Genomic DNA, 25,192 nt, shown 5'->3' on the forward strand with positions numbered 1-25,192 from the left:
TTATTTAGAAAAATCCAACATTATTTGCTAACTAACAAAAATGAAGGGCTCAAATCTTCCTCCAAAAATGGCCATAAAGGTGGGGCAAGTGCAGCTGGCTTCATACACGATATATGGCACCCACCTGCCCACACAGCCACTTATCTCCAGGCAGGATAACAATGGGATCACGGCTGAGCTCCTGGGCCAAACCAATAACTCCAACACTTAGGAATGCTGTGCAATTCTTCCTTCTTTTTCTGAAGTACAATATACTCAGCAGTTTTCAGAAAAGCTTAATGATTAATTACATGGATGCAATTCCATTTGCAAACTTGCAAAATGCTACCATACAATGACACTGATATTTCGCTCCACAACAAAATTCTTACAAATATAAATATACATTAGTATATAGGCACATATATATATGTTCATGTCAATAATGTAACTAAATTAGATTGGCACATATTTGATATAAATATGATGATATAAAAATATATAAACATATAAATAAATATATAAACATATATTTATGTTCTATATTCCATACTTTATGCAACATGCAATTATAAAATGCAACAATATAAATATATAAATGCATCAGATAAAATATGATATAAAAATATGTTTCCTGTCTATTAAATATGTTATATACATATATGTGTGTACATTGGCTGTCTGGGCTGGAGTAGCTGCAGCTGTTTTAGCCTTAGAGTTAACAGCTTAGAGAAACACATGAGAGAGGAACCATATTATTTTCACTCTATAATGAATGAAAACAAGCAAGAATCTTTCCTTTGGTTTCTCTCAGTGATTCCACAATCTGAGGAATCTCAGGACAAGCAAACCAAAAAAAAAAAAAAAAAAAAAAAGTAACACAAGAAATGCAAGAAAATCCATTAACAATAAGAAAGATCTTTTAAATAAAACCCCCCAAATTTCGACCACAAGTAAACAAAAAAAGAAAAAGCCAAGGCCTCCCCAGATTTTAAACATTCTGCTTGAGTTCACTAAACCCAGCATCATTTACTGCCCTGCAGAACACACAGTGGCTCATGCAAGAAGAATTGCTCTCCAGAACAGCACACACAAAATCCATCTCTTCCGCCAAAGATTTTGGCTCTTGCATCACAGCATCTCTGACTTCAAACGTATCACAAAATGCAAACTGTAACACGAAGTGGGAAAGAGCTGTGATGAAGAGAAAATAAGAATGCCACAGGCAGAGAGTGTCTCGATCTTCAGTCCTGCTTGGAAAGCAGAGGAACACGAAAAGCAAAAACACAGGTCAGCCTCAGGCCCCAGCAGATTAACAGAGGGAAACAATCAATGATCTGAAAAAGCTACGTGCAAAATCAAGCCCCGTGCTCACTGAGCCACAGATTTATAGCAAAGTCCAGACCTTAAATTTGCTCTAAAATGGCCAAATGATGGAGGGCAACAAGTCTTTTTCCAAAGGCAAGAGCAGCACCCCTCCTGTTATCCCTTAAAAAGGGAGGAAAGAGAGACATCTAGCTGCTGCAGGGGAGCCAGCAGCAACCGCCGGATTCAACAGCACCCCAAAGCTCTGAGCACTGTCCCCTGGGTGTGACAGCTCCTGGGACAGCTCATCCCTGTCACACACCGGGAAACAAAAGGCCACTGGCCAAAGCAGCAGCTCATGAGAGAGCGAGGGAGGGAAAAGGCAGTGGATTTTCACCAGGGGAGATAAAACAGGTGAGGGATTGCTCGTCTCTGAACCAGAAGAGAGGCTTTCACTTCAAAAACTCAAAGAAAGATTGCCTTACCGCCCATGAATGATGATAGTCAGGAATCTAGCTGGACACAGGAGGAAGAAAACATTCTTTATACAGCAGAGCATTGATGGTCTGTGGAGAGAGATAAGGAGAGCCTGCTCAGAGGAGCTGCTGAAGACCAAGCAAGCAGCACAGGCAGTCTGCTCAGTGTGGGACACGGAAGTCAGGCTGGGAACAATACAGAGAGTGATTAATTTGGTCTCTGACAATTCAACTAAATATTTAAGCATGTATTTAAGCAATATTTAAGCATTGTATTTGCCAGGGGAATTTCCTCCTGAGCATTTCTCATTTCGTGTAAAGCAGCTTTTCTAACTGGAGGTTTCTGCCAAAAGCATTGATCAGAGGCTGCATTTTCACCTGGGTCTCTCTGAACAAAGCCCAGCAATACCACAGCAGAGGGGCCAGGTCACTGACACCTGGCTGTGTGTGTGGAAGGAAGGAGGGATAGGCAGCACTTTCACACAAAATACCTGTTCAACCAAACACCAGAAGTAGGAAGAAGCTGTGACCTTTTCAGAAGTTTAGGATATCTGTTGTTTCCAATGTCTCTAATCAGTGATGACTTGAAAGGATTTTTCACATACTGGTATTTGCATAAGCATTAGCACAGCAGTATTAATCCACATCTTCATTTCATAATTTATTTTCCCTTAGGAAACTTGAAACACATTTACCTTCCTAGACTTTTTGTATTTCAAATATTTGGTGGTTTTGGGGTACATGGTGCTAGGCACACCTAAGCACTCGTAAGTGCCAGGTTTGACCCTCTTAATGAACCCCAAAATTCTAAGTTAGAACAAAAAATGGTTCATAAAAACCAGTTTGGTTGTGTCTAATATTTTGGCAGCATGTGAGGGGGGATTTTTGAAGATCAAAACCTTAGAAATTGTACAGGCTGAATGGCCTCTCTGTGAAGTTTGCAGGTATAAAAGTGTGATTCCCAGAAAGAGAAGAGAGAAGAGAAGAGAAGAGAAGAGAAGAGAAGAGAAGAGAAGAGAAGAGAAGAGAAGAGAAGAGAAGAGAAGAGAAGAGAAGAGAAGAGAAGAGAAGAGAAGAGAAGAGAAGAGAAGAGAAGAGAAGAGAAGAGAAGAGAAGAGAAGGAGAGAACAGACCCCAGAGCTGCTCTGGGGCCAGCTGCACCAACCCAATTCCAAGGCACCAAACATCCCTGAAAAGGGGAGGCTGTCACAAAACACAGCATTCACAGATTAAAAAGAGAACAACATATGAGAAGCTCACTAAATAAAGTGCCACTGCAGTTCTTACAATCAAAAAAGCCTGAGAACAGTATTGGGTGGTGAACGAAGCATCTGATACATAGTGAAGGACAATTCCCCTCCACAGAGTCCTACTATGGACTTACAGCTACTGACAGGTGTAAAGCAGATTGTACGTTAAGAATAAAAAGCCTGATCTTGAAAACAACTAAAATGCCAAAGGCTATGAAGAATGCCAATGACAGAAAAACTAGAATGCAATGACTCTTCCAGCCCCAGCCCTGTGGCTTCAAGCACTGCTCATTCTCTCTCCAGACTTAAGTTGCATTTCTTTACCTCAAGTAAAAAGCAAGAATAGGAGTTGGGGAGGGGGAAACAAGAGAGGTAATTTGCCTAAGAGAGTTAAATGAGATGACTCTGGTCTATTTTCCTTTGTTATTCCATGCCTAATGAAGTGTCTGGGTAGTTGGAACAGCTCCTGCAGCAGGATCTGACTGTTGTAGTGGCCTGTTTGCTTGCCGTGAGTTATTGTTTTATTTGGCTCTCATTTCTGAGCCGTTTCCCTGCTCTGCTGGGCAGACGGATGCTGCTGGATCGTGTTTATGAGCCTGTAAATGATTGGGGAGCTGTTTCTCCAGCATAAGAGATTATGAGAGACAGAGCGAGGGGCTGAGCTGGGCTGTGCTGGGCAGAGCACAGCCTGCTGCAGCATATGATGGTCTTTGTGTGTCCAAAACCCAAAGCAGCATTTCAATGCACAACAAAGTGTGGTGTCTGTTGTTTTGTTTTGGGTTTTTTTTTGTTGTTCTTTTTTTTTTGTTGTTGTTGTTGTTGTTGTTGTTGTTGTTTTTTTTTCCAAAAGCAAGTTAGTTGGTCAGTGAACTCTTAAAATTACACAATGTCCTTCATACCAAAGAGCACCTTGAAGGATCCAGCATGGTAAGCATCAGCACCTCCAACGGGGGCTTCTTGCAGCCACTTATATCTGCCTGGGGAAAGGATGACAGAGATTTCATCTTCACAACTGTGGCTTCTGGCTTCCTATTTAAGTTATAATCAATATTTTCCTTTATGCTTGAATAGAGCATCAATCACCTAACACCATGCTGTATAAATCAAATCCTGAAATTAAATTCTCGTGCTTCGTTGCAACTATGAATAGAATATTTTGTGATTGTCCAGCACCTATCAGTCAAATACTTCCTGGACTGAGGAAGGCATAAAGTACTTTGGAGAATTTACTTATCACTTCTGGAAAAACTTGGACTTTTCAGCTTAAGCTCCTTATTTCCTTAATGTCTTTAAAGCCAAATAGGATGATAGATAATAACAAAATATTCTCTGATATAAGTAAGGGGGCAAGGAGAAGCTGGGGGGGAGGAGAAAGGTTGTGTATCTTTTACAAAAACAGGAATTGCAAATGACAGACCAAAAATCTGGCACATAAACATCACAGCATGCACCCAAGCTCTCCATTAGAAGGTAACTTCTGCCCTCTGCTAAGGGAATAAAAAATCTGCAATAGCACTGAGGGCTAAAAGATTGTCCTTTCAGTCCTCCTCACATTAGGCATTATCAACAAGGGCCTTTTGTGATTATTTTGCAAAAGGCACTATAGCAAATTCCAGTTCATTACTTAAAGGGTTTTCACCTGATTTGAGGAACCCTGAGAGCTCAGAAATTCTCCTGAGAAATCTCTCTCCCAGGAAAAACTTCACTGCAACCATCCTTTTGAATAGGAAGGCAATGGTAGAGCTTATGCTATGGTGCATTTTAGGTAAAGCACAGCATAAAACAGAAAAACAAAGAGATCATCAGGAGAAATTACATGACAAAACAAAGATATTAATGTCATTTTAAAGAGGTCTTAGGGTACCACAAAGCAGAATATCCAATCATCACCTACAACTCTGCTATTTCTTAGATTATTACAATTTAACTTTAAAGTTCCTCAAGAGCTCAGAATTTTGCTCCTGTGTAGACTGGGTCAAAGGAGTTGGAAAAGAAGTAACAATAGCAGCAAGGTTCCTATCACAATTCCCTTCCTCAGCCTCTCTGAATGAAGTATTACTGCTTTGGCATGTCAGGGCAGGTAGGGAGCCAGGAATCCTTGGATATAACCTCAGGGATGCTTTGGTCAAATCCTCCCTTTCCTACACTGTCAATCTCGTACAAGATCTGAGTTCCTGAGACAATCAGTTATTCCTTGTGCCTCTCAGATAAGTGCTGAGAAAATAAATCTGTCCATGAGAAACAAAAGGTACCTACACATGGACAGCCAGCTGATTTGACACTCCACAAAAGCTTCCCAACCCTGCTTGTAGGCATGGCAATAGAGAGAATTCCAGCTCTGATCTTTAGTGCAGAACCTCTGAGGTTCCAAACACATTTGCTCAGCCCTGCTGTGTCCCAGAATAAAACCTTTCATTTGGTTTTCCTGCTGCAGCCATGCTGAAAGCAGCTGCAGGGTCAGAATTAGGCTGTGTTAGACTTGGGCTGGGCCCACTGCCTCCCACAGAACCCCTGCTCTGGGGAGCACTTCAATATCCTCTGCAGGGCCAAGCACCACCAACAGTTAAGACTACAGTGCACCTGCAAACCCAGTTGGATGGGCTGGCTGTGGCATCAGCCCCTGCCATCAATAAATTCCCCTTCTGCACATGATATTTCAGGCAGTCACTGAAAAGCGGGTGACACAGTTGGTTTCACTGGCAGAGCACACAAGGTTTTATTTGTCAACAAATGGGTTTCATGATCCATCATTAACACTTGATTGATTGATTGGCCCAGCACTTTGGCAGGGTATTTTTTTAATCCCACTTTTCTGCAGCAGAATGTATTTCAGGAGCTGTCTTACGCACTGATTTGCTGGCAGAGGCTGTGCTGGCAGAAGGCAGAATGTTTCCTTGCATTCTCTGCTGGTCAGCGTGAGAGTGTGGAGTAGATAACATGAGGGACTACGTTATGGCTTTACATCTGTTTTTGTTATGATCAGATCTGTTCTTCCTCTTATGACAACAAAAACAAGCCTCATTTTGTTTCCTCGCTCAACGAACGCAATCCAGATACTCAGTTGTAAAAAAAAAAAAAAAGATATAAAAAACCACCAACCAAAAGAAATGCCCAGCCCGACTAACCGTTCTATAACCCAAATTTTAAATATTCATATTTACATTTTTTCCAGCTTTCTTTGTGCAATAAATACATTCAATCAGAAGAAAAACACACTAACTCACTGTGACAGATTGGACTCCATCTGTCAAGATTTCATGTTTGATATAGACTGGAAATTGTAGATAAAGGGGAAATATTCAGGTACTGTTTTTTCAATGAATGTCCCGGAGGGAGATTAAGGGAATGATAAATTGGTTATGGTTACACCCTGAGCCAAGCCATTGGAAGCCTAATTAGAATGCAGAAGGATTGCAGCCAGGAAAGACAGATGCTGGAAAGAAGAGTGGTATGAGGAAAAGGATTTTAATTTCAACTGGGACAGAACAAATGTACAAATGACCTTAAGTGTTAGCCAGGAAAGAGTATATTTTGTCATCTTGGTACAGAAGATGTTCCTGCAATGAACATCCTTGCAGAATCCCAGGAAACCCTACATGCAATGAAGGATATTTTTGAAATATGAAAGAAAAGGGGAGGTTTGCTTAAAATGCATTCAAGGGACTAATAAGGATCTACCAACTCAGAACATTAGGGCGAAAATTAGAAATCCAGAAGATTTACCTTATGAGAGCATCCTTCATGATTTTGAACAATTCATTTAATTTACCTGAATTTCCTCACGTGTGCAGAGAGTCTCCATGTGTGCTTTCCTGGGAATAAAAGCAATATGGTAGCAAGGAAACGTCCCAACACAAACAGGGACTACAAACACTTGGAGATAGACCCTGAGAAGAAGAAAGCGCCATCAGGTGAGAGCACGGGAACAAATATTAATTCCACCTAATCAAGACAAAGCCAAGCACCTGACAAAGAGTATTTATGCAGAGTCACTCTGAGCTGCTGCAAGGGGTGCAGTGATGAAGTGACAGGCCAGCAGGGCTCGCAGAGGGCACCGTGCCCCTCGGGGCAGGGAGGTGGCCCCGGACAGGGGGTGAGTCTGGCTGATGGGCTGAGCTGACCACTGGCACTTGGAGCTGCACAGGGACTGAATACAAGATTGGATTTTAGCCACAGGAACCTCAGGTAGGAGCTCAGCACTCACTGCAGGAGCGATCACGCAGCACGGAGAGACACTCAGAAACTCTGGAATATCCTGTGCTGATTTTCTCAGAGCTGGGGGGTGCCACTGGCCCACACAATAAAACCTGCAGCACACATAACATCTAGTTTTCCCTTAAATTCTAATTAAAAAAAATCCCCAAACCAAAACAGGAATCATCCAAAAGAAAAAGTGTGAAATGGATCCTGCTCTGTTAAAACAAAGGAAAAACAAAGAGCCTGAGCCCTGGATATTGGGTTGATGAGAAGAGCTGAAAGGTCACCAGCATCTCTCCTGCACCTCTGTGGTTTGATGTTTGTCACACTCTGGCTCTCCAAGTCTGTTCAAAACTCGACCTTCAGTCACTACAGCAGCCCAGGAGCACAGGATTCAGTGAAGGATCTTCCCCATGGCACAGCAGAACTCTCTCTGCAACTCCATCCCTTCTCAATCACAAACACTGAAGCTTTTCCTTCATAAACACTCTTCCTAGAATTTCTGCTTATTAATCTTTGAGGACAAAGACATAAGCCACTACTTCCAGAAGAAGAAAATAGATACTCATTTTGTATTTATGAAGGAGCCATTAGTAGCGGTGAAATTTTCCATGCAACACATTCCTGCAAATGAAATTAATTAGATAAAAGTAGTACAGGCTTCAGGAAGAAAGAAATCCAGACGTTTTCCCTGACAGACATGAAAAGAGAGACAGACATGTCCATACTAACAATATAAAATACTATCAATTTCCATATATATTAACTCACCTCAAAGAAAGACAAATTCTAGTGATGATAATGTTACTTGTGGAAAGTTTAGTGGTTAAAGCTTTCATTTAAACCGTGTCCTCTTTTGTCCTGGGAAAGGCAAGACAAATTCACCTCAGAATTTCGTACACAACTGTCAAACAGGACAATGATTACAACCCCTCATTAAGGGAATTTATCTTCAATAAAAGATGCCTGACAAATGTGCTTGAAAATAATAAACCAAAGAATTCTTGCAAGCAGCAATACGTGATTTTTGGCCAGCAAGTTACAATAATTGATGTGTCTGTGCATTTACAGTGCAAGAGGATTGTTTGCACAACAGTGTTGTGTTCTGTCATTATTGATAATTTTTAAGGTAGAAGCAAACTTGTTTCATTTAATCACAAAGGATAAATTTAAAAACCCAACCCAGCTCCTCATAGCTGTGTACCAATGTTTAGCAGAGAATCCAGAAGATATTACTCCATGCCCAGTTTTATGTCAGTAGTGTCTTCTCCCTAATTTACTATTTCTCCCTGCTTAATTTTTTTTTTCTTGTTTCTGACCTATCAAGCTAAGAAATGGACTATGACACTACAAAACTAATTACTTCGTTTTTCTTTTAATTCCCTCACAGGCTAAGGAACTAAACATCACAACAGGAACTCCAGCAGTAATTGGGCTTCAGTGTCACTCTGTGCCAACGACCTCCGAGCTGAAGTGCAAACTTTAATTTAACAAACATCACCGGCCGAAATGCAAAGCCTCAGCCCATCAGAGATCCTTGCTAGGATGATTTGAGGTGCACATTCTCAGTGCACACTGAGATATGAAAGCTGTTTGCACTCATAACAATGGACATTGGACACAATTATTGTAAACACAACCAACTTTTCCCTAATTATTGCCCAAAACCAGGCTGCTGCTATGTGATGGATTAGAAGAACAGGAGTGGAGAGCATTACGAAGAAAAGTGAATGTAAACAGTTTAGCAGTTTACAAATTGCTTTCTGTTTTCATTTAGATGATCTCCAAATTCTAGGATAGTCCGACCCACCTGCCACCAGTGCTATCAAAAATATTTTAATTGGCTTTAAGCTTTGCTGGCTTTTTAAATTATGACAAGAATAGTGGGTGTTTGGTTGGGTTTTGTTTTTTTTTTTTTTTTTTTTTTTTTTTGTTTTGTTTTTTTGTTTTTGTTTTGTTTTGTTTTTGTTCTTTGTTGTTTTTTTTTGCAAACATCTCCTCAGTATATTTGCTATTTTGCTACTTTAATCTGTATTGGTGACAAAGGACCTGAAGGTTTAAGTCTGAGGATCACCCAGCTTCTGACATTGGTAAGATTTAAGGATGACAATTTGGAGATCAAGCGAACTTTACTGCTGGCAGTTAAGGTAGGCAATTTTGGGATTTAAGAGGCTAAAGCAGCAGTCAGACCATGAGATTTGTTTCCTTGATTTTTAACACTGTATTTGAGGAAAAAAAACATTAATACAGATCTCTCTGGGGCTTAGCTCATAGAGGTGCATAGGGCACTCTCATACACTGCAATTTTTTGTGTCTTTTTAATGTTCCAGGCAGGGTATCTTCCAAACACAGATGAAAATATATATATTTTAATACCCTTTACTACATATAGAATAACACCAAGTATAGGACAGTATGGCCTTGACTCTGAATTTATTTTTTTTTTCCTGTACAGTTCAATATTTATACAGAGAGTTTTGCCATCCCCAATCAGGAATTTCCTCACCTCCTTTCTAACATGTGCACAACACCCCTGACTGCTTTTCAGACACAACAATTTCATTTCCTCTCTTTTTAGGATGCTAAATCTCTACACTTTAAAATGTAACCATGAGCTTGGTTCTTTTGAGTTTCCTTAAGCTTAGCTTTCTAGCTCAGTTTAACTTTTGTCATGCACGTTCAGGCTCCACTGCCTGCCTGTGTCAGACACCAAACACCAATTTCCCTTTCCTTTGTCACCAAAGTTATCTGCACTGCAGAGAGTTTTCATTCAAGCCACAACACTTAATGCATTAATCACTTTTATTTTCTGTTTTAACAAAGAGAATAAAGGGAATGATAAATAAGTGTATAGGTGAGATGATTCAGTAGTGATCCTGCACCTGAAAACGACATAGTCTGGTCTCCTGAGAGATTACTGCATTTGTTTCCACTGCATTTAGCATCATCTTGATAAATATTATGACTATCCCAAGCTCAATCAACCTTCTGCATTAACATGAAAGATAATTCACCACCTATACAAGTGCATAGTGAGGAAAAAAAGAGCTCAGTTTGGGAAGCAGAGAGGGAGCCTGGTGTGGTTAAACTTCCTCATTACAGATGCCATTTAGGATTCAATCACTGCTTATATCAAGGAAAAAAAAATCTAGGAAACTATCTTATCAGAGCAACCTATTAATTAAAGTGCAGTATAAAGAGAGCAATTAATTATTAGCTGTATAATTGCTCACAATAACCACTGACAGGAAGAGAGCACTGCCACGCTAAGATATACTGGGTGTAATCAGCAAAATAAAACATGCAGGCCTTTTGCATTCCTTTCTAGAAACACATCAAGCATAAAACATTGCTGGTAGCCATTCATAACATAAAAGGAGGAGAAGTGAATAAAGAAAGAGCCTGTGATTAGCTTGTTGGCAGAAAAATTGCTGCTATCAGTGTCCCAGCATTGATCCTTTCCTCTTTGGCTCTCCTTTCCTATGGCTCCAGGGTGGTTGGGGAGTTCAGATTTGTTGCACATTCTGTCTTCTGGACTTCTTAATACCCCAGCAAATATTTGCCAGACAAAGGCTGTTAAATGCTTTCTTTACCCATGTCAGTGTGTTTGACTGCCCCTTGTTTGCTTCTCTATCTTCTTCACTGTTGTCTTCCATCATGACTCACTCTTCTAGTTCCCTTTTTATTTTCTTATTCTTCACTCTAATTTCTCCTAGTTTATTATGCCCTAGTCTCATCTGACTTGCCAGGCTGCTCAGAGCTCTACTTTTCTTGTCTCCAACTTCATCTCCAGGAATTTCAATCCCTGTTACTGAATTTCTTGGATAAACAGAGTAGCATAACAAAGGGATACAACTGAACTACATTTTATGAAGAAAATATCTCTGTTTTTGGAATATTTTATAGTGAAAAATAAAGTTTAGAAATGTTACTTAAAAGAAGGGGAGTAAAATAAAACAAAGGATTTCTTACCAGATGGACCAAAAAAAGAGACCAATGCATCACTGAGGTACCAAACACCTGCTTTTAGACCAAATGTCACAAGTTACATTTGAAACTACCAGACCACGTGGAAATGGACATATTGCCTTTCTTTGCAGTGACAGCCAGCTGAGGGTCTGGAGTTTTGTTCCTGTACTCAGCAATGCAGCTGCAGCAAGCCCAGCCAAAGCAGTGGCCACCCTGATCCATCTGACTTTTGTGGAGCCAGGCACCATCAGCTGTCCCCAAGGAAAGTTCGCAGGGCTCAGGTTGTTCCCAGCTAAATTCCTCTATTTGCACTCTTCCAGGCAGCCAGGGGAGATGTTAAGCTGGTTTCAAAAACACCAGGGCAGATCTCAGGGCCTGGGACTACTGTCAAGTCAGGTAAGAACTGAATCCCTGCAGAAACATCCCTGTACCTTTCTTTGCTTAAGTAGTAGAGAAAATATATTTCCTGCAAAATATTTTTTTATAATAAGATTAATCATACTGTAGAAGCATTAGAGGCTGTGTGAGGGTGGAGATGCAAATATTATCAGTGCCCTGTGTCACTTCTTGGATCTTAAGAAACCGTCCCAATTTATTTCTTTATTCACAGAAGTGAATTCAGTGTGTTAATTGGGAATGGGAAAGAAATTACTTTCATTCACATACTTCAAATTTATTGGCTGTCTTATTTTGTTAGAAAGAGTGAATAAAGCCCTAAACAAATAAACTAATCTACCTAGGCACACAATTATTCATTGTGATTCCTTTTACTGTGCCCCTTTGCATTCATTCTTGCTGTAAGAAAAAACAGCCCCAGTCTTCCCATCTCAGTGCACATGAGATTTTTTCAAAGGCCCTCCTTAGCCATTCTTGATAAAAGTCTAGATTAGTTTATTGGCTTATATTAAAACTACACAAAAATACCAATTTGCTTAAAATTATTTGTCTTCAAAGACAGTTAAGGAACTATTGCTTATTCATATGACCAAGGTGAATAGATCTATAGCTGATTGTTTATAGTTGAGGTTTTTCACCACCAAAAATAAAAAACCCCAAAAGGCACAGATATGAAGATAGAATTCTATTTTATTTTAAAGTAAATTGTGGTGGTCTGCACTATTCTTGACACCTTACTAAGCAAAGCCAGGCTTCTCAGCAGCATCAGGCACCAGACCCCTACAGACTTCTCACAAATTCTATCATTCAGTGTCCTGGGGACATGGGCAGAGCCAAATATGTTCAGAAAGTTTTCTCTTTTTTTAATATAACTTACCTGATTGTTATATTTATCAGAAAATGTAAGCTTTTAGAAAAAGACTTCTGAAGTCTTTTGAGAAAATCAGTTTTGGTTTTGCAGCTCTCACAGATGTAAAATGAAGCTGACATGAACTGGCCAAGTAAACAGCAAGGTGACTGACAATAAACCTCTCAAAAATAATTTCATTCACTAAATGAGATTTTTTGGAACATTTCTGAACTGTAAATAATATAAAGGTTGGTGCTCAAAGATTAGAGCAAGTTAGAAGATAATTTATTTTCTGTGTGCTTTGCAAAATACAGAAATCCAATTTCCAGCTACTTTTTCCATTACCTGAAGTAAGTATTGGGGTCTGATCACACATTTAATAAGAATATGCATAACTTTCTTGAAATTTCATCAGGAGAAAGGAGGATATGGACACTATAGACAAACAATCCAAAGAAATGAAGCACATTGGCTTTGAGAAAAAAAATGTTTTCCATATTATGATAAAAACCCTTTTAGAGTCCTAAGGGAAAATCATCTTCTGCAGTTTCTTGGGCATTTTTCTTTGCTCTGAATTGACAGATTTACTTGGCATTTTAGTAAAATTTATTTCAGCAGCACTGCTCACTTACCTAAGTGTTTTAAAACATATATTTGATTAATAAGCTTGGTTACTGAAACACAGACTTTCAAGAAAGCCAAGAGATTATTTCTCAGAAGTCAGTGTTGCTTGTTAAGAAAACCACTGACATGTTTAGTGAGGACACACACTTAACATGTCCTCTACAATACTGCAGAAGTGGGGAAATCCACCTGAGGCTGTGCCAGAATTCTGCTTCAGGTAAGGACAGAGCTCCCCACCAGAGGGGACAGCGCTGATTCCATAATTTGGATTCCATTTTTGTCCTCCTTCACAGGCTACATCCCCTTTGGATGACACTGCCAGGCCTTGCTGTGACCCAGATTATTGGGTTTTGAAAGAAAACACAGAAATCCCTGATGCACTTTAGAGCAAAATCCTGCAGGAATGGGTGCAGCCCAAAGGAGCAAATGTCACAGCACAGAGAGAGCAAGAATGCCATGGCAGGACAAGAGACTCTCAAGCCACTGCAGGGGTTTGTTCAGCTCCAAACCTCAGTAATAACTGACAAAAAAGCATACATACATACACACATATATATATATGAAAATATTTTTACTCTTGTTTCCACTTAATTGAATTTCCAAATACTTTGTGGTGAAAAGCTGAATCAATTTTAAATCCTTATAAAAGGGAAAGATGTCCCCAAGCCCAGTGAGCAGAAAGTCTCTTTGCTCTTTAAACTACTGACAAAAGTTGCAATGACACACAGGGAAATAGCTCAGCACTCAGAGCATTTGCTTTGGCTGAATTACTCCACTCTGCCTCAGCTAAAATTGCCATTTGTTAATATAGCACATAATTTGATTTAAAAGTGAGACCAATTCAGAGATCTCATGTCTTGCTATCTGTGTGCATTTTCTTCACATAGTGACTGAACATCTTATAGCTCCTTGGAAATGCACACTACAGTGAAATATAATATTTAGTCAGTCTATTACCATTGCTAAATGCACTGTTACAGTATAAATCTTTAAAAGCATGTCAGGACCTACCTAAGCTTTGTGACGGATTGAACGTTAATGCTTGCACTGGCCCAGGAAAAATCTAATTTCCCAATATTATGACAGCTATACAATGTGTAAATGCTGAAGTCACTGATTACATTCGAGTCAAATATTTATTTACCAACTGACAAAGTGTTAGTCCTGGCAAGACAACAAAACCTGATGCTAATTAAGGGAACAATTTTTTCTGATGGCATCCAACACTAATGCAGTTTGTTTAGAAGAAAAAAAAAACAAAATACACAGGCGTTTCAAAGACTTTTTTATCCCCCCTTGAATATGGAATAATTCCATTTCACACACCTAAAGTTTCATGGCACTATTAAGAACATTCTCCCCCTTACATACATCTGACTTTTCTTTACCACTGTTACAAAAGGTGGTGGCAACAAGGTACCATGAGTGTAATAGTATGGAAATATCCAAAGAGGAGATATTATTGCATTATATTACTGCTTCAGCCACAGGAAAACATCACTCACCTCCCCTGAAGAGTCAAAGATCCTGACATGGTACTAACAGGAAAATACAAACCAGGCCAGAAAGTTTCTGCAAAAGCAGCACTTCAGGATAAAATATTGGGAGTTTTGCAGGGAAGGCAGCTGAAGACCAGAATTTGTCAACATGAGAAACTGAAAGACAGGACAGGCTGTATAAAGAGTGTGAACTTGATCCAACTCATAGGCAAAATAGCATTTTTCCTGTTCTTATTTTTATCCCCCCTCCTCTTTAAATAATAATTTATGATTTTCTTTACTGTATTTTTTTTTGATTCTTCACATAGGATTTTCAAACCTACAGTTTTTCTCAAATGTTATTTTTAAAAAATCCAGTCTAATCAAGAAAAATTATACAGTAAAAATTGGCTTTTTTACATTGATATCAATCTTGGAAATGGAATCAAAGTTCCTGGCAAGTCTGACTTCCTGAATTGAAACAATTATTGAAATTTTTTTTTCAACAGGCATTAAAGGTTTTCTTTTTTCCTTTAAAGTTGAGATTCACGTGTGAGAAAGAGGCAGGTAGAGAAAGCATTGAGAAACATGCTCAATTGCCTAAAAGCAAGAACAAAAGTATGTAGGGGAAATCATGTTAGAAAAACAGAGAGAAAGGTGATAAAAGGAAATAAATCCAGTTTAAAACAAAAAACAAACAAACAAAAAAAAACCCAACAAAACAAACATCAACCAAAAAAACCCAACAGGGAATGTATGAAGTAAAGAAAATCAGAATTCATAGGGAAGTTAGGACATGGAAGAATTAATACTGAGATACATCCATCATAACAAAGGAGATATTTTGGAGCTCCCGTTGTCACCCAGTTTCACTCAAGAATGAATCCACTCCCTGTGGTTTGAATTTCCCAGCACACCTCGTGGTACAAGGTGCTGCTACACTGGTTGTGTGACATTTTCACTCCCAAACATTCATCTTCTTTCAGCTGAACCAGACTGATTAAAGTTTAACCAGAGAAGACACGAGGTAGGGATGGTTTATTTGTGGCTCACATATGGCTCCTGCCGTTGTCACACACGACATTGGAACAGCAAGAAAGGGCAACTGTCTAGACCCCACTGAATCACTTGGAGTCCTACATATGGTTTCTATTAATCTTCAGTTTCCTCAAAAACCTGCTCTTTTTTCCCAAGCTGCAAAACCCTGCCTTCCTCCTAAGCCTTGCCTCAAAACTAATTTGTGAAATTAGAGTCAGATTCTGCAAACATTTGCCCACATATGCATAGAAAACTTCAGGCTACGTCTTCTTAACGACTTCAATAATTAAAGCTCAAAGCATATGAGAGCTGTCTTGATCCAGGGTAGAAAGTCCCTGCCTTCCACAGTCAGTGAGGGCTCTGATCTGAGCCGTGGAAAAGCAGAAATTCAAAGGCAGCCTCCATGTCTGACATTCACCTGAGGCAGGAGAGCCTCAGGCAAAGCACAGATGAGGGAAATCAGCCAGAAAGGGAGACAAGGCATGTGAGCAGAGGCTTGCTTGCCCCCTAAAATAACAAAGCACAAACCAGCTCCAGCTACAAAAGAGTAAACATTTTTTGGTTCAGGAGAAGGTCTCAGATACTTGGGTTTAACAGCCTGAGCAAGTGCCCCCATAACTTGGAGTTAATTTCTTCTGCCTGGTGATTGTCTGAACAGAACCATCCCCACGGAGGCACTTGGTTGGTCTCAGGGCCCGTGTGAAATAAACTCCCAGTGAAGGATAAAGCACCAATCCTTGGAGTTTTGCTGTGCTGGTGTGGGATAAACACAGCTCAGAGCTCTCTCTGTGCCCGTTTAAAACCCAGGGAACAACAGGGATAGCCCAAATGTCACAAGGACACACTCAAGGCAGATTTTCAGAGCTGTGTGATGTTAATTGCACAGGGTGGGCAGCAGAGCTGCAGTCTGGGGCAGGGATTATACCCTGAGCCTGTCACAGCTTATGGGCACAGTGGAACTGACACTGCACATCACTGCAGATGCCAGGCAAAAGCAGGTGCTGTGAACAAAGAAAATGCAACTTCTGGGCCCGCTCTGCTCCTATAAAAATCACAGCAGTTTCTCAGAGGCAGGATTTTTCATGTGAGATGAATATGACTCCATTCTTCCCTACTTCTGCATGTCAAAATATAATTACAGGCTGAACTGGACCACGTTTACTGGTGATGTAATTCCACGGAAGTTATTTCTGGGAGAAAATCTAATCCACTAACATAAGTCTGCAGCATGTTGATACCTTATAATTAAACAAACTGGATTTCCCTTTGTCTCATCTGTACTACTTGAAAAAATACATTGTTTTAAAAAGAAGATTAAATTAATACTTTTCTGGGTGGACCAGGCTAAGACTGTGAGGGTGGGGAGGCACCAGAAGAGGCTGCCCAGAGAAGCTGTGGATGCTGCACCCCTGGAAATGTTCAGGACCAGGCTGGATGGGGTTTGGACAAGTGGAAAGTGTCCCTGCCTATGGTAGGGGGTGGGACAAGGTGATTTTTAGGGTCCCTTCCAACCCTAAAAACCATTCTATGATTCTATGACCAGTAATGATTAGGTGTGTCACGAAAAAAAATTCAAATTATTGTCCTTGGGTAGAATTACATTAGCCTTTTCCTAAGCAAGAAGCTGTCTTTTAATATCACAGAATAAATTTTAGCAAAATATTTATGTCCTAGGCCTGGTTTCAAACACTAACACGCCTGAAGGTGGAGCATGGATGAAGGTGGAGCATGGATGTTCATTTATTGTCCTGTCTAGAGGGATGGAGAGATGACCCTGCCCAGACTCTGCCAGCACAGCACAGGGCAGGAGAGCAAACACTTGTATCCCACCAAACAGAACATCAACATCTGGACTCTTCCAGCTGTTTTTAATTCTGTTTAAGGTAAAAAATCCATGTGATCTAACAAGCATGTCTCCACTTGGACTGAGCAGGTAGAGCCAGAGCTTTAACACCTCTTCCAACTGACTCTGCTCACATCTCCTCTGTGCACATTCCTAATTCCATTCCCTACACTTGTCCTTGCATATGTTTTTGCATTATTCAGTAGCAAATTCAGTCCTCAGGCATAAACAAACAAATCACATATGTTTCATTAGCTACAGAAAGGTCTAATTGCAGTAAGCAGAAACACACAGGAAATTCAAAAATGTTCAGAATTGTTACTATAGCCACCACCAAGTACAAATGCTTAATACAAGCTTTATCATATAAATAATTTAATACAGAGAAACCTAATGGAAATGAAAGGACACCCAAAAAGGAATATATTTTAAAGCATTAACATCCTATAGAAAAATATATTCAGGTATAAAGTGGCCAAACACAATTATAACTTCAGGTTCTCAATGGGAGAATGGGTTTCAGACCCTTCTGCCAGGCAGCAGAAACAGCTGAGGTTTTCAGTAATGAAGGAACAAATAAAAACCACAGAACAGAAAATTCAATTCCACAGAATTCCAGGGCTTACAGAAGAGGAGGGGATCATGACATAATTAACCAGATTGCTTTTCTGCTCCCAGGGTAATTGTTCTAGATGTTCCTTCCAACCTAGAGTTACCTTTTAGAAATGCTTGTGCACCCTCAGCTTCTCACATTTCTTTCATGTTGCTTGATTCGTCTCAGTTTGGCTTACAGGTTCTGATACCAAGCTATCAATAACCCTAGAAGATTTATGAACTTTCAGGAGATTACAGAGAAATAAATAAAAATATATTCTGCATCTGTAATAAAGCTGCATATCTACAAATAGCATTAAATATGACAATTTTGAAGAATATCCTAAAATAGTATTTTTTTTTTTTTTTGCATTCTGAAGGTTTCGCTTGCTAAGTTAAGACATTAACCAGCAAGAACAAAACCCACAACCAGCTTTCAAGGAAAACAGTTATTCCTACTCTATCAAAAAGAGACAAGTACAGCCACTGTTTGACAGTCCTTGCAAGAGATTGTGAGAAAAGTGGCCCAATTCCAACCTGAAGAACTGAACTTTTTTTTAAAATTAAAAAAATATTTTACTGCCATACAGTCTCTAGTGTTAACAAGGGGTAGATGCATCTCCTGAAAAATAAGAAAAAGAAACTTCTGTTTGTCTAGAAAAATAAGTAAATTATATTTATACATCTGCTTACATGTACATAAGTACAGACAGAGGGATCAAATAAATACCTGCATTGAAACAGGTGACAATGCTAAAAACCAGAAGTGAGGCAGCAAAATTTATCACAACTTACTCCAGTTAATAACAGCAAGGTTTGGACCATATTTTGCATCCATTTTAAGAACATTCAGTCAAACATCAGCAGCACTCACAGATCTAACAAGAAGATAATTTTTTCTCTGTTTTGTTGGGAATGACTAAGAAACACCAAACTGCTGGAGTTCCCACCTCCCTCTGCCTCAACTTTGCACCATTACAAAACAAATCCTAAAAGTAATTTCATAGAAGAGATGAGCATTAGTCCAATTCACTATTTCTCATCATGGAGAGTAAAAAGGTAAATTCAGATGAAGACAAATGGGAGCCAAGCACTTCAGATATCTTCTTATAATTAAGAAAGTGTCAGAACCTCTGTCCTAAATTTGTTCTGTCAAAAGTAATAGAACAGATCATTGTTTCCAAGGCAAAGACACATTAGAATTTTTATTAGGATCTCCTAACAAATGAGAAATACAAGAGCAAAGCTGTTATTTGAATGTCACTGATTTTTCAGGTTTAATACATCTAATTTCCTCTTTCTCTGCCATTGGAGCTGTCTGCAGCATTCCACAGTGCACAGGCACAAACACAGGAGCCACTGGTTTGCACTTGAAATGAGATTTCATAAATCAAGGGAATCCAGCATTGCATGTTAGTGGAAAGCTGGCTCTTCACTATTTTAAAACAATATTTTAAAGCACACTTTAATTCAAACAGAAAATTATTTTGTCAGGAGTTTTAGCATCAGTTATTCTTTTATACGTTATTGGTGTCTTTTCATATCTTGTATTTAAAAATATATCGTCTTCCGTTCTTCTTTCAACAACATCCTCTCTATGTGCATTAAAGATATCATCCAGCCATTCTACTTTCTAAAAATCTTCACCCTTATTTGATTGTGCAGCTTGGCTGTTAATTATTTTTTCACTCAGCGTTGATTTCCTCCATGCAAAGATTCCAGCTGTATTTTTAGTGTCTTAGATAATGGTTCACTAATGCCTTATTAAAGCTGAACACCTGTAGCCTCAGTTATCTTATAAATGAGTTAACAAGGAAAAAACACTACCCCAGGGAAGCTTGTATGATATATCTGAACCAGGACAATTAAACTATTATGTACCTCCTCAAAGTTTGCTCTTCTTTGGTTCCAGGATTTCAAGCTGTTATTCCTGCTTTTTGGCAACGAGGGAAGAATCGGACTCAGCCCACAAAGAATGAACGCAGCAAAATTAATTCTTCTGGAGGAAGTTTCTGCAAAAGCTGCATGACTTTGAATATGTTAGTCCTCAACAGAGATGATGAAAACGTCTTTTTCAGAAGCCTGGCATGCTGCTCTGCAAACAGACCAGATGAGAACCACGGCATTATTTGCTCACAGTTGTTCATTCTTTAAAACACTGATGCAGGCAGCAGCGAGAGGTTTCTTTGCTGCCTCTGCAAAGCCTCTCTTGGCAAGAACATTGCCAGGCTCCAGAGCTGGCAGCAGCAGCCAGGGGGATGCTGGTGGCACAGGGCACTTTGGGGCGTTAGCTCAGGTGTGCCACGTGCAGCTGAGCCCAAAACCAGCCCAGCCCTCCCTGTCCCTGCTGGAATCCAGCTCCACCAGAGGAGCAGAGCTCAGCAGGATGAGGAGGGGAGCCCATCTCAGGGTGCAAAGCTGTGAGCAGCGACTCCCCCAGCTCAGAACCCCACACCAACCCAGCCTCAGAGCAGGGACAGCTTCTTCCTTGGACTGGCACCAGCCCCTGCTCCCCCAGGGCAGGGGAGAGCACAGCCCTGGCACTGGGACATCCTGCTGGCACTGCCAGCACCTTCACTGTTCTGACAGCAGCCTGCCCTGGACTGAAATGGAAGCAAATCCCCAGAATAAACAAGACCTCCAAGAATATATGTGGACAGAAGCCAAAGAGCAAGGACAATTCTCCAGCACCCCGGAATCTATTGCTTTAATTTGTCTATACAGCTCTATAAAACTAGCAATTTATCTTGTCTTTTCCTGAACAGCCTTATATAAAGCAAATCAAATATTCTCACAAGTGCCATTCCAGTATCATTTCTGAATGGGAAGCTTGGGTCTTTTTAGTATAATTTGATAGTCTGTGATGTAATTGCCCCCTGGCTGATATCTTCATTTATTTCATGCATTTTCAGGTCCACATCAATACTGAAATCTGGCACAACCTTTGTCCTCTTGAGGAAGAGAGCCTGAAACATAAACCTGGAGGACGAAAAGGTGAATTATCCAAAGTAGGTGTGCCCTGAACAAAAATCCCCAGTAATTTCAGGTGTCTCTTCCCACACTCCTGGATGCACCTTCTGTGCTGTAGCTCTATTTAAAAGTCTGACAGAGGAAAGATCTGAGTTAGCACCTATGCACTAAATCTGTAGGACATGATTCCCACTAAAAATCAAAATAAAAAATTCACCGGATGAGCACTAAAGTAATTAAAACCTATCAAAGGGATCCTTATTGCACCTTTGGTGGGATAGACCCAGACAGGACTCTATTGAATTCCCATTACCTTAACTGAAAGCACAATAATGCAGATCCACTGCCTCTTCTACAAATGGCTCTCTGGGCTTCTTCACGACTGATCGTAAAATAAACGTACTGGGACGTCCTAAACCAATTCTTTGTTTATTTACAGGTATGAAAATACAGCCCCCCAGTCACAATCTGTCAGATTTTACAGAGTACCACAAACCCCAGAATACATGCCCAGTTTAAACATGTAAAATAAAGATGACTCGACTCAAATGATGGCCCAAGGGCCTGCGTGTTGTAAAGTTGACATGTTTGAATTATAGGGAAACCAAAGTGTCCAGAGCTAATTAAATCCATTCATCTTGGATTGTACATTTCATACAGATCTGTAATGAAAATTTATTTCAATTTCTTCCTGTTACTTATTCCAAATCTCTCTACAGCTCTGCTAAATGACCAGATGTTTAGCAAATCCTGGATCTGGTAACTGGGAAGGGCTTTGTGGTGCTGGGAGCTGTTTTTTAACAAGAGTAACCATGATTCTCCAACAGTGGTAATGTATTAATCTGACAAAAAGCAGCTCTGTGAAGTTCTCCTGGTGAATGAGGTGCATTAGAGCACCCAGGGCCTCCCCTGTCCCCTGGTCTGGGGTTGTGAGGGAGTTGCAGGACTCCCTGGACACAGCTGTGCTCAAGGATGAGGAGAGCTGAACTTATGCAATCAATTTGTTCTGTAGGACCCTGGCCAGGAGGCTGAAGGACCCTGGGGGACAAAATTCAGAGAGAGACCAGGTTGGAAGAGACCTTCAAGAACAGAGTCCAACCCAGCCCCATCACCTCAACTCAACCCTGGCACCCAGTGCCACATCCAGGCTTTGTTAAACCCACCCAGGGATGGTGACTGCACCACCTCCCGGGCAGCCATTCCAGAACTTTATCACCTTTCTGTAAAAAACTTTTTACTAATATCTAACCTGTATTCCCCTTGGTGCAGCTAGACACTGTGTGCTCTGGTTCTGTCAGTTCCTGGAGAAAGAGCCCAGCCCCACCTGAGCACAGGCACCTTTCAGGAGCTGTGAAGAGTGACCCTGAGTCTCCTTTTCTCCAGGCTGAGCACGCCCAGCTCCCAGAACCAGAGCAGCTGTTGGACACCAGGGTGGAGCCCAGGACACAAACACCTGATGTTCCTGAGTGAGCAGAGTGCTCACCAGCTCACATCACCAGACCAGCCTTGACCCAGCCCTGCTTCCTCAAGGTCCTGCTCCAGAACCAGCAGCCCCAGAGCCTGGGCAGCTCTCTCTCCATCCCTCCTTCCATCCATCCATCCATCCCTCCATCCATCCATCCATCCATCCATCCATCATCCATCCATCATCCATCCATCCATCATCCATCATCCATCCATCATCCCTCCATCCATCCATCCATCCATCCATCCATCCATCATCCATCCATCATCCATCCATCCATCATCCATCATCCATCCATCATCCCTCCATCCATCCATCCATCATCCCTCCATCCATCCATCCATCCCTCCATCCATCCATCATCCATCATCCATCCATCATCCCTCCATCCATCCATCCATCATCCATCCATCATCCCTCCATCCATCATCCATCCATCATCCATCCCTCCATCCATCATCCATCCATCCATCCATCATCCATCATCCATCCATCCATCATCCATCGATCCATCCATCCATCCATCCTCCATCCATCCATCATCCATCCATCCATCATCCATCCATCCATCCATCCATCCATCCATCCATCATCCATCCATCCATCATCCATCAATCCATCCATCCATCCATCCATCCATCCATCCATCATCCATCCATCCATCCATCCATCATCCATCCATCCGTCCATCCATCCATCCATCCATCCATCCATCCATCCATCCATCCATCCATCCATCCCTCCATCCATCCCTCCATCCATCCCTCTGCTGGCATTGCAAACCTGGAATTATGGGTTGGATCCAGGACTCTTGGGGCTTCCCCGCTGCAGAGCTGGAAGCCTGGATGTTCTGGGCTGGGTTCCCAGGTTCTGAATGGCACAACAGCCGTCAGGCACAGATCCTGAGAGCCCTGCATCTGCTCAGGGAAACTGGTATTTGGGTAGAAACAGAGAAATTGAAACACACAAAAAAAACCAATTTTACAGAGCAGCTGGGGTATGGAGAGCACACATTTGGAAGCATTGCATTTTATTTCCTGAGTTTGGGGAATAAGGGCGGTTTTGCTTTTAGTTTGAGTTTCATTTAATCCCTCATTCAAAGAAACAGCAGCATCAGAATGCTGAGGTTGGTCTCTGAGCAAAATTTCCCCTTTTCTTAAAATACCCAAAACACAACTCGTGAGGTGAAAAAAAATCGTGACAGCTCTGATAAAGAATAGATGAGACAAAATGGAAACAACAGACACCAGTTCAGGGAAAAGCTCCCAAAACAATTATGACATGAGATCTGTGCTCCCCACAGTTACAGAACAGCTAAGCAGACAGGAAGACATCAGTGCCACCTAAGCAGCTCAGGAATGTGCATCTCTGCCTGGATTCCATGACTTGCAGATATTAATTACCAATTTGTCCAGGCTTCAGTCACTGCCTGCACCTGGATGCAGATCAAGAACTCTGCAGGACATTCAGAAAGCCCAGAGATTCATCTGCCTCAGGACTGGTGGCAGTTTCTTCCCTGAGCTACTCCTCCTACTTCAGGAATGATTCCAGTTGTGTCCTGTCCATCTCCCAGCACATTTATTTGATGCCTGTAGCCTCCTTTCTATGAAAAGAAAGACACCAAAAAGAAGCAGGTAGGCAGGTTTAAGCAAAAATGCACAACTTCCCAAGACCAATCTCTATTATTTACATGTTTGTGTTCATCATGATTAAGTCTTAATCACTATTTGGGACTACAGCCTTAATCATATTTTTCCCCATTATATAAATGATGAATGAGAAATAGTCACAGGACTCAAAAGCAGATCAAATCTGTTGGATGATGACAGGTGGAGATTAACTTTTGTTGTGACAAATGAGATTTCCAGTTGGGACTCTGACTTGACTATTACCATCTAGTAAATTAGTGAAATTCCAGGCAAATTACTCCAACCCAAAGGTCAGAAAAGTGGTTACCACTGGTGTACTTTGTGCTGCAGAGCATTCTAAATAGTTAAATGGCTCTGTACACGTGCATGGCTTTTATTGGTAATTTATTCATGATTTTGCATTAATCACTGACATCCTGACACCTAATTAGCAACACTCACAGGTAACGTGGGGTGAGAACTACCATACGTATTTTAATAATCAGAGTTGAGACAGCAAGCTAAAATCAGGCCTTCAAGATGAAGAGTGACAGGCAGTATTTAATTAGTCTCATCTGTACATACTCCATTCCTTTTCACTACACACAGCTCAGGCTCACTCAAAGTCAAACAGAAATTAAAGCAAAAAAGCTTTCAAAGGTACTTTATGGAAATGCTACAAAATTCCATTAATATATGAACGGTGTAATTTATCATCTATGGCTTAGAAAATGCTATGGAATTCTGTCATCAGCTCTCTGCAGAAATCACTGACATCATTTTTGGCTCCAAAAAGCATTGCTGCCATCCACATGCAAAGCCACAATCTGATGATTTAGGAGTGAGCATTTGAAAGATTTCTAAGGACTAGGCCCTCTCCCTTCTGTAGATGATGCTCCAGGGTAGTACTTATCTAATTAGAAATCAATTTCACACTAAAACTTTTTTTTTTTTTTTTGGCTAAGCAATGACCAATCTGTCAAGGAGATTTACCTGGAAGTACATATTTCCTATCTTTTCATCGTGTGCTGCTTTCCTTTTGTGTTATTTTGTTGTGACATGAAATTCTTCTTTTAACCTGGAAAGAAAAAAATTCAAATCATTCAACTTGAACCAAAACAATTTTTTTT

This window comes from Vidua chalybeata, chromosome 14 (assembly GCF_026979565.1).
Source record: "Vidua chalybeata isolate OUT-0048 chromosome 14, bVidCha1 merged haplotype, whole genome shotgun sequence".
Lineage (NCBI taxonomy): Eukaryota > Metazoa > Chordata > Aves > Passeriformes > Viduidae > Vidua > Vidua chalybeata.